Source organism: Notothenia coriiceps, unplaced genomic scaffold (genome assembly GCF_000735185.1).
Source record: "Notothenia coriiceps isolate Sejong01 unplaced genomic scaffold, NC01 NC01_scaffold00000339, whole genome shotgun sequence".
Classification (NCBI taxonomy): domain Eukaryota; kingdom Metazoa; phylum Chordata; class Actinopteri; order Perciformes; family Nototheniidae; genus Notothenia; species Notothenia coriiceps.
This window is the reverse complement of record NW_011333040.1, coordinates 18,779,751-18,789,589: the sequence shown is the minus strand read 5'-3', so window position 1 is coordinate 18,789,589 and position 9,839 is coordinate 18,779,751.

Here is a 9,839-nt window from a genome sequence, read left to right as displayed (position 1 = left end):
AGACAAATTCAATCTTCCCGGTGTGAGACCGAGGACCCGAGGACGAGGAAATTAAAATAGTCACCTGAGGACAGGGCCCTTCACTCAATCCTGGAGGATTTCCCCAGCTCAGAGCCTGACCCCAAACATTGATGAACTTTGCACCCAAGATGAGATGGCCAGAGTATCTCGGCTTGAACTAGCATCACAGAGGCAGCAAACTCGAGTTTAAATGGATTTCCTCCGCACTTTTTTCTTGCGACAATAAGGGCATGTTTGTTTTTTCTTTGAGGGAGAAATTGTTTTTTTTAACTGTTGTTGCCCTGTGGAAAAATGTAATCATAAGAAATGGATCATCGCCCTCACGCCTGTTGGCGTGCTTCATTTGTTTTGTAACTGTATCATGTCAATATCACACTTTTTGTTCATTTGTATTGTCTTTACATTTACATGCTCGGAAAAAATAATAAACTAAACTAAGTTGACAATCCTTAATTGGTTCATTCTGGACCTTCCTCAATTCATTGAGCTTCCCGTTCGCATGTTTGTCACCTCCATTATACAACAAGCTAGTTTCCTCTCATTCTTGCGCATCCAACCCTGAATGCTATAATTCTTATTGAAAACCGTTGTCACTTTTTTGCGTGACCATCAGCTAGTTCCTTTTAAATGACCGGAGGATGTTGTCGTTTTCGACCAAGTTTTATAGGACATTGAGGAGCCTTTCAACCACCCTTTAGCATGTCTGCTACGTTCCCTGCAGAGTTTCATCTCATCCGCGATAGTTGCTTGATTGTAGCATATATCGGCGGGTGAACGCGAGCTTGCTGTTGTCTGTTAGATTCTTGTTCCCTTATAGTCGGAGCCTTATCCTTTTTTTGCTGAAGACATATCTTAACCTCAAATGTGTGTATTCACTGCTATGATTCAATAAATTATGAAAAAGGGGGATTTTGTTCACGCTCGGTGCTGCCATCAGCCTCGTGCTCACCAGAAGTCTCCATGTTTTAAATTTGATTACACCATGTGTTTCGTATCCCTGCTAAACCTCCTGGGGTGTAAACAGTTTTAATACTGGCAACATTCTAATTGTGGGAAATACGAAAATCGCCTTTTAAAACTACAATTCCCAGTAGAGACGGAGGGCTGGGCTGGACCCGTCCGAGTCCAGTTTTGGATAGTCTGCCGTGGTTCCATTCCATTTCAAAGAGCTGTTTGATGCTCGGCGTAACCTTGTCGCACTGCCACTCCAACATCCAATTACAGAGCTTGAGGACTAATCACGGGGTTTGTAAAGCAAGGCGGATGTTGTAGTCCCAAACGATAGCTGGGGATTCTGGGTAGTGTAGTGTCTTCGGAAACTCTGTAGTGTCTAAACTCCGAAAAAACTATTTGTTTCTCCGAATCTAAGGTTAAAAACACAAAAGCATTGCACACAATTTAAACCAATCAATATTGGTGTAAATAATAAGGATAACTGATGTTTTTTAGTGGATGAGTATGCAGATATCACTGTGTAATCATTTGACAGTGAGGGGAATACTTCCGGTTTTATTATGAAAACTTCCAGACCGGAAATACTGTTTTCAACCCGTGAGGGTTGACGCTAACTTTACATGGAAGCTGCCGCATATACATCTTATCCTGGCGAGACCTCAAATCATCTTCGTAATATCTATCAAACTATAGATCCTACACAGTGGCGGCGCCAGAGATTTTCTCTAGGGGGTGCTGTGGGGTAGCTTGACGTTTCATAGAGGGTGCTCAAACTTTAAGGGTTTCCCATTAATGCACCAGCGCTACAGTTGAATTTTCTACTGCAACTCCTACTTGTCAACCCTCCCGATTTTCGCGGGAGACTCCCGATTTCAATGCCCTCTCCCGGTTTTCTCCCGCATTTCTCTTAATTTCTGACAAAATCAGATTTACTCAGGACTGTTTCCACTCGGACTTTAATACAGCTACACCATTGTTTGGTTTCCATGGTAACACGTCTCTTTAGTAGCGCGCGCAACTGAAAGTCTGAGAGGGTGAGGCAGATAGTCACAGAAAACAGAACAAAAATCGACAACTACTCTACTCTCTGCTCACTCCTTTCCTGCCAACACATATGCTCCATCAAGGATGGTGCTACAGGCCGCAAGGCATTGCACTTAGAACTACAATATAAGCATGTTAATGTTAATCTAACAGCTCCGGCGATCCACTAGCACCCCCCAACTTCCCCCCCATCTTGCATTTTGAAATGCTCCCGAAGATTTTTTTTTTTATATTGAAGTTAAAAGCATCAATCTGGTGCACTTTGAGAGCAAAATGAAGAGATCTATGGATACATCTCTCAACATACATATGAAACAGAACTGTAAACAGATTTACTATTTCTTTATAGATATTTTACAAATCACTCCCCTTTTAAAACAAAACTTTTGAGACCCACTGAGATAACTAGACTAAAGTTAACTATCTAAACACTGAGAGTCCTTTACTTCACCTGAGCTGAGGTTATCTGAGACTCTCAGTCTGACAGGAGAGAGTTCTCCCTCCACTTTGTTGTTGAAAAAGCTCCTTATATCCGTTAGCTTGGCTAGCTAGCACCAGATGCTAACCACAACGATCTCCGGTAGAGACCCACCGGTGCTCGCGCACGCACTCAAAATGGCTCGTGCCACACACACAGAGCAGAGCTTGAATGAAACACAGAGAGCCAGAAGTAAGCTACTTGTACTCACGAGGCCTATTATGTGCAGAATCCCTCTCGCTTTCAGGTGGTTTTGATTGAGTGTCCACACGTGGACGTTTGAGGACTAAAAAACGATCCATTTGTCACTTTGCTGTTAGCAAATAATTTGGCGCTCCAGCTAACAGGAAGTCACTCAAGTGTCACAAAGTAATTTAGCCTATGGGTAGGTAAAAATTCTAATGGGTTCTGGCCATTGGCCTAATCATATCACCTGTGTTGGCTTTATGTTTTTGGTCAAACATTTGTTTGTTTCACATTTGCATTGATGTAATCAATAATTTTTCTAATTTAATAAAAAAAAAGAAAAAAGATTCAGAAAAAAAAACATATTTCTTGGGGGTGCTTAGGGGGTGCTTTGGCAATCCCCTAGCTCCCCCCTGGCGCCGCCCCTGCCTCAGACGCTGTTTCCTGCAGATGATGCGTTTTTTCCCCCACCGGCGGGGGGATGGGGCTTAACAGGTTAAATGACACCTGTGCCGAACAATACACAAATCACAAGGTGCATTTCCTGTATAATGAGTTTTGAAAAAAATGAATTTTTAAGTATTGAGATGATGACACATCTGTTCTTAAGTGATATTTTGACTCCATGACTTTCACTTGTCATAAAGTATTTTTCCAAGCAGCCTAGTACTGTTACTTTTACTCCAGAGATTGAGCTTAATACTTATTTTACCTTTTGAAAACCTTTCACAGCTCAAGCAACACAACCAAGCTTGTGATCCACTGTTTTTAATCTGGTGTTGCCCTAATGAGTCCAATATGCATATATGTTCTATCTTGCAAAGCACAACAAAGAGTTCACAGAGCATTCAAATGTTAACAAGCACAAAGCAAACATCTGATAACTGCATTCCACCGTCGTTTCCAAATGCACTGCTAAATAAAGAGACTTCTTATCGTGTGCCCTAATTCGTCAGAAACTCTTCCTTGTAGGCGTGTGTTTGACTTCCCGCTGAGTACAGCAGCCAACGGCTTGGATCTGATTCACTTATGTTCTTTTCTCCTGTGTTGTATTGCACAGTGACACACCTTACATGGACCTGGCACAGTTTGTCTGCTCAAAATAAGGTCAGGCGTGATATGTGTGTTTGAACTTTATGGTTATATGCCATTTGTACACACTGTGTGACCAGGGCAATACAACTCTAAAATAAGAAGAAAAATCTGGTATAGTTTGACGAATTGAATAAAACATGGAATAAAATTACCAAAACATCATGAACACCAACCGTTTTGCAGGTGCATGGATGAGAGTGGGTCAGTGCATGATGTCCTGCCGTCACTAGGTGACAGCAGTGAGTTCAACAAGAGGTTCAGAGGAGCTTCACATCCTGCAGCTAATCTTTAGCTCCTAAACAAAAGGAGCCCTATGTTTCTATGCCTTCACCACAGGACTATGCAAAATGAACCACTGGTATGGAACTGGAGATCATGAACCGCTGTCAGAGTCATGCAAATCCCCCCAGAGTTGACCAGTTTAACAGTTATTAATAGGTAACCAGGAAACAAATGTCAATGATGGAACATATTTACAGTGCACAGACAGTTTTGCTTGTTGTGAACCATTTTATTGAATCGCCAAACATTGTTTTTTTTTCTCCAGACAAATGAAATAAACATCCGAAATATTGTATATTGAGTTCTGCTGAGAGCTTACTACATTTTGAGTAAGTTTTCCCTACCAATACATTTGTGAAATCAACTATTGTCTTTCTCTCCCAGTAAATATCTTTAATTTTCCCAGCATATCTAAAAATGGTAACACAATAATTCTTATCTGCCTTCAGTTTAAAAAAGTTCTGATCAACAAAAACACATTATGTCCATAGATACAAACATTAATTATTAAGATGATTAATTAATGAATATTAATATTAATATTGGGAGGGATGAAACCCACATGTCCTCGAAGATGTGCAACTGTGGTGTACAATAGGCCTGTTTTAAGAAAAACACAGTAGGATACACACAGATGTGAATACTTTAATTAATGATGGTTGAATTCATCAGTTTCAGTGTCGTAGTTTTGTCCATTGGTACGAAAGATACCCTTATCCTTGTCTCAAAGAGCATTAATAGTGCAAATCTATTTTTTTTTTTTTTTAATTCTGACATATGATGAGTTGATTTTTCTCTGTTTTCACCTGATGCCATAGAGATAGCAGGTCTGCCCCCTGCCCCCCTGCACCGTGACAAAGTGGCTGTTGCTTCGATCCCTGAGTCAATATTGACCAGCAGCCATGCAGCAGGGGAGAGAAGCAGCTGGGAGGAGGAGAGCCAGGAGATCATCATAAGCTACACACACACACACACACACACACACACACACACACACACACACACACACACACACACACACACACACACACACACACACACACACACACACACACATTTAATAAACCATAAAATAAAACATCTGCACACTGTCAATACGATGTGATATTGAGAATGAATCCTCTCTTCCATCCTGAGGCCGAGATACATTGTTGAATACATCAGCATTTTTAACCTTAGATATATATTAGTACAGTTTAACTACACATAACACACCCTACACACAAATAGTTTTGTGTTTGTTGATCATTTGTGCCATTTGCAAGTGATGTTTTTTAAAACAGACGAAACTTCTACTTCATATATATTTTTGCTATTAGATACATTTTATTTCATATTACATCCACCTCAGAGAGGTAATGTGCACATTGTCATACTGAATGCTTTTCAATATTTTCAGGAGAGAAACATGTCTGAATTTGATCAGTCCATATTACCATAGTCCTAGTTGCATTCGCTCTTTTGTTCAGTATGGGCACATTTTTACATTTGGGCGATTAATATCTACTTAAAGTTAGATCTTATAATGATTTTAGAGCACAACTGCTTGTATTTGCCCTAAAATTGCGTTCAAATGCAAGATGTGGTGTTGGCTTGATCTAGCGGAAAGTTTAGTCCTTGCTTTGGCTCGGAGAGGCTCCACAGGTTCCTTAACTGAACTGCTGAGGATTTATGGCCTTTGCAACATCAAATATCTCCGTTAAATGTCGTCTGATTATGGGAGCTGTAAAATCACATTGCCAATTGTGCAATGAATGTAAAACATGACTTGCTCTGGCAGTGTACATCAGCGTGGCTCAGTTCCAGTAAAAGCTTGGGAGTGTCAGACTGTTTGGGCGGGGGTCTGGGTGATGCCATGGGTCATCCTGACCTGACGAACAATATGCTGCATCACATTACATTTTTAGTTCATGTCTCAAAACACAAGTCTTCACATTCTGGAAAATCCCAAATCTTTTGTTGTGTCTGTTTGATGTTTCTTATCAGCTTCTTTGTCATTGTAAGGAAATACTTTAAAAACAATATTATACAAGCGAGAAGTTAAGACGTAATCAAACAACACTGAGACGGAAACCAATTTGCTGTGCAGTGAATAAACCAAAACCTCAAAGCTGCTCTGATCTGACATGATTTAACAAAAGAAAAGATGAGGAAAAGCTACACACACACACCTTTTGCATGAAGAGCAAACACAGGCGAGAGACTTTCAAGTCTTGGTCTTGATTCAAACCCACAGAAATACTCGGTCACACACACACACCCTGCTGCAGTGTGTGTTGACACACTGAGACACACCGCCAACGCTACAGACTGGCAGCCCTCCACAGTTCTCCCAGTGCAGGATCATTCACAGGTCATGTTTATGGGTTGGGAGGAGTGGATGGATTCCACATTTCACTTTCCTCTTCCTTATATCCTCACTTGTATCAGTCAGCAGCAAACAAAAATGTGTCTCTCTTTGTGTGCAGCCATCTTCCTGTGATTCATGGGTGGAGTGACGACATCTTATTGCTCTGATAGAGATCAAAGCTGCAGCTCAACCCAATAAAAAGACACTGCGATGCAATCAAAGCACAAGTGGAAAAGTGTGATCACTGATGGATTTATAACAGAGAAACCTTAACAACCCATGATAATCACTAAAGTAGCCAAATGATTTGCATGATTAATACGTTTTTTTTAGGGGGTTCACAAGAACAGAGGAGAATTGTGCTCTCTTAACCCTTATCTTTTATTTCAATTATTTAAGCTCTCTGTAGAGGAATGTTTTTCTTGCCCACACTTCCTGGTTAAGTCAACTGAAACAATGTTCCTGCAAAAGCTTGGCCAAAACTAACCAAAAAGAGCAAATGTATATGTTGTTCATGTAAAGTTAAACATAATCTCTTATTATGTCCCCTGTTAAAGGTGGGGTAGGTAAGTTTGAGAAACCGGCTCGAGATACACTTTTTGTTATATTCCATGGAATGCTCTTAACATCCCGATAGCAATGAATATCTGAAGTGCTTTGACAAAAAATCCATGAAAAAATGTCCTCTGTGGAAGCCGTAGTACTGTAAAAAGCACGACCAATCATTTTAGCCGGCCCGGCTAAAATAACTGGATGGCCTACCTGCCTGTCAGCCTTCCATCTGTGCACAAACTTATCTCGTGCCCTCATTGGTCATGTGCACGTTTGTGTGTGTTGGAGGAGGGGCTTTGTAAGGAAGTGGCAAATTTTCTCCGGTTGTGTATTTTCAAATTCTAGCGCACTCGAGCTGGTTTCTCCGAAATTACCTACCCCACCGTTAACGCTGCTCACAAAAAAAAAATAGTTTGGCAGATTTGACCAATATGCGTGTTTGCATTCTTGTAGAGACTCCCACATTTGTCTGGTAAATATAAAGCTAAAGCTAGCAGCTGGATAGGTCTAATTGAGCTTATCAACAGCTTGCCTATCTCCTTTTGAACTAAATCTGCCTGTCAGTGCCCCTACAGTTCACTTATCAACATGTTGTATCTCATTTTACAAATGTTTCATACAAATACTAATGTATAGCAATTATCAGTTTCACAGATGTTGTATGCCGGACTATTCGGCTTTACCAAGCTATGACCTTCAGAAGTGTTGCCGTCACCTTGAGGTCACAGTTACTTTCCATTGTCACTGTAAGTTATATTTTATCATTATGTTGATTATTACTTTCTTTTAATTTTAATTCTGTTTGCTGGGCTTCAGTATCCTGTCCCCTGTCGCTTGGCCTGTATTAAACTGCATTAAAACTAGATATTTATATCTCTTTTTTTGTTGATACAAATGTGTGTAGGCGAGGATGTTGAGTTTGCTGCATTCTCTTCAGGGATTTTCTCTGCCATGTTGCTGCTAACCGATGCCTAGCTTAACTGCTAAACTGTTTTTTTTTGTCTTTGGTAATTTTTTAGGAGCTTGAAGTCAACAAACAAGATACATGTTAATGAGTAAGCTTAAGAGGTGCTAGTATTCATATTCTGATTCCTTTTGACTTAACCAAGCTAGCAGCCTCCCTGTGTTTTCAGTCTTTATGCTAAATTAGGATAAACTAAGATATACTGTAACTATTCCTTTAAGTTTAAGTTGTTACACAATTTAGAATTAACTTCAACATGAATCCCCCCTTTTCACAGCTACTGGTAACAGAATGTTATAAAAGCAAGCAGTATTTTCCAGTCTCTGAGGGGACACGAGTGGTCGGAGAGTTCAGGTTGAGGGTAAGGTCCAGCTCAGTCTGTGGAACGCTACATGGCCGCTGGTTCCTGAATATCACGCACACATGATGTACTTTACCCTTTTTTATTTCAGCCAGTTTCCAAATGTTCCGGTCTGTGCACCAACCAGGCCGTGAAGTGAGGAGCTAGAGGTCGTGAGAGGTCAGTGAAGAAACCGAAAAAGCAGCCAAGCACACCTTGAGCCAACATCAGTAACTTACGTTCCTGAAGATAATGTTCTCAAATGATCCAGAGAACAGGTTGACGCTGGCCTGATCCAGACTCAGAGATTGATCATAAACAGACCAATTAAATAATGAAAACCATTTTATTCAGTATATTGGAGATACGAAATTAGAAAACAAAACATTTCTAACTCGAGATTTATAGGCTTCTGAGTTTTTTTTGCATGGATGTTGATATTTGTTTAGGCTTTTATCCAAACTCCATTTCAGTATTTTCATGTTTTCCTGGCAGAAACAATTATTATTGAGGCCTTCAGTGCAGCAGGTGTGAAATAGATAGATGTAAAGCGTTACATCTTAAGCAGTAATAGAGGTCATTCTTGAGCTTGGAAACTTTAAGTCTCAACCTTTGACTAACATGGACCAAAAATCCACAAATGTGACATTTAAGGACCTTGGGATTACAATAGTGTTTAATTTACATTCTCAAAGATCTCCATGTTGATCTCTTTGGGTTCCGGTTAGGGTAAGGGATGGATTTCATCAGTTAGCCATAGGCTCAATTACCATTGTGTACTTAAAAATCCTTAATTTGACACGTTCTGCGTCCGTGGAGAGCTGCGGTCTCATAGATGTGGACGCAGTTGAGGGCCTGCGTTGAGCTGGCACTTCACTTATGCCCACTTCCAGATACAAACACTTTTCAAGTCAATGATCTTATTGTTATGTTGTTTGAGAGGGAATCAACACCATTTGTCTGTATTTGTATTCAACTGGATCCCTGTTTTGTGGAGTCCAAACCACAACGTTGTGGGAGAGGACAGACATCCATCTGTGTCATTTTGAGGGTCTTTTTGTTACAGGATCCAGGAAATTAGGCACTCAAGGCAGACATTTGCTGTTGAAAATGTAAACATGGGCTCTTTCTGTTTGGGTGCCTTGAATTGTTTTGATTCATGGCACCCAAACAGAAAGAGCTCAGGGACAGGCATTAAGTAAAACAGATGGAATTAGCCAATCTTCTCTTTGATCGACTTGTTTGCTTTCATCTAGGTCTGGTCATATGAAGGGCATCAGTGTTATTGAGACAACCTTGAGACTCTTTGTGGTAACTTTAAAGTAATTGCAGTGTTGGTCTCTGCCTGACTCATCTGCTCAGGTCTGTCTCTACGGACAGGTGTAGTAACAGGAGCCAGTTCCAGTCACGGATTGTCCCTGTCCCCCCAGTTACCCAAATGCATGTGTCACAGATCTGCGTGTTCCACATAGCGCTTCAGTGCTCAGGTCTCTTTCACAACAGATGTGACGGTCTGTCTCCTGGATAAACACTTTTTTGCTGCTTGTTATTATTTGTTGTTAATGGTTGACAC